The following is a 1,563-nucleotide window of genomic DNA, read 5'->3' as shown; positions in this document are numbered from 1 at the left end:
TATACTATTATCAGTTCTTAGATTGGAAGGTCGATTTAAGTGATTTTTCTAACAAGTGCTCCTAAAGGTAAGTCTTAAGTTGAAAACAACCAATAACTATTCTTAAAGAAAAATATTAATTCTAAAGATAAACCTTTCTGAATGAGTTGAATTGGAGAATTTTGAGATGTTAAAAACTATTATTCTTATGTAGTGTATTAGATGATGTATAGGAATGAGATACATTAAATATTGTATGTGTCAAATATGAGCAATCATATTATTTGACATTTGTTGAGTGCATAAAGAACATTGGCTAATCAAAGTTTTATCCTTAAATCTGTGGCTGAGAGCACACTAGCACCCACTCCAGAGCCCTCACTTCTCCCTCCCTTAAGGGCTAACATCTCGCTTTGGTTTCCAAACAACTAGACCAAATTGAGGATTTTAGTCTGTCACCCTAAAATCTCCAATTCTACGCTCATCAAAGTATATTTCTCTATTTATTTGCACTCAACCCCATAGACTACATTCTCATCCATGAAATCAAATATGGTTCCACTTTGTTGAGAGTTACACTACCTTCTCGGATCTTAATGCAATTACAACGAATTTTAACATTACAACCCTTATTGTAATGTAAATAAAGTTTAAGTAAAAATCATCACATTTATAATTAAAACCTCTTCAAACAGGCATCTCAAAATCCTAGACATGAATACTCATTACAAAAAAAAGTAATATGAAAATAATGACATAATCTTCTCACGCCACTAATTTCAAACAAGAAGAAAGAGTAAGAAAAAAAACCACTCACAGAGCACGAAAAAAACATAAAGGAAAACTTCATTGCATCAAAGAAAATCCACTAAATAAGTGTTTACAAAATCATAAGATAATGAAGAACACAATAATTAGCTTTTTTTTCTTTGAAAGAAAGATGAAGATCTCTCCCACAAAGTCTCCCATTGAACCAAGCAATGTTAGTACAAATCTTTAGAGATTCTCTCAAAATTTCCTCTCCAATCTCTCCAGAAAAGGTAGAAATCTACATTTTTACTCCTATTATAAGATCTCTAAGAATTCCTCTCATTTTTTCCTGAAGTACACACCCACCCACACACACACACACACACACACTATGAGAGGCGCCAACCCCCCTATTTAAAGAGACACAAAATTCCTTCTTTTTTTCTCGAAAGACACATCTTTTCATTTCAAGATACAAATCTCTTCATCCAAGAGACATATCTCTTCATTCAAGAGTCTTTCCCAAGTGTCTAGATTTATTGAACCACTCCATGGGGCATTTGATTTACTTAAAGCCTTCTAGAACATCTCAAAATCGTTAAAAACCACCAAAAATCCATCCATAACCGTCTCTAGTGCCTCTAGCGCCAATTTTGGCACCTGTTCTCTGGAGTTTGGCACTTTTGGCTCCATTTTGGTGCCTCTTCTCTGTAATTTAGAGCCTCTGGAGCCAGTTCTGGTGCCACTGGTCCCACCCTATAGTAGCTCCATCGTTTTGCTTCATTTTGCTCTATTTCAACTTCATTTCGCCCCGTTTCAATTGTGTTTCGCTCC

This window comes from Phalaenopsis equestris, unplaced genomic scaffold (genome assembly GCF_001263595.1).
Source record: "Phalaenopsis equestris unplaced genomic scaffold, ASM126359v1 Scaffold000459, whole genome shotgun sequence".
Lineage (NCBI taxonomy): Eukaryota > Viridiplantae > Streptophyta > Magnoliopsida > Asparagales > Orchidaceae > Phalaenopsis > Phalaenopsis equestris.
This window is presented reverse-complemented; position numbering follows the sequence as displayed.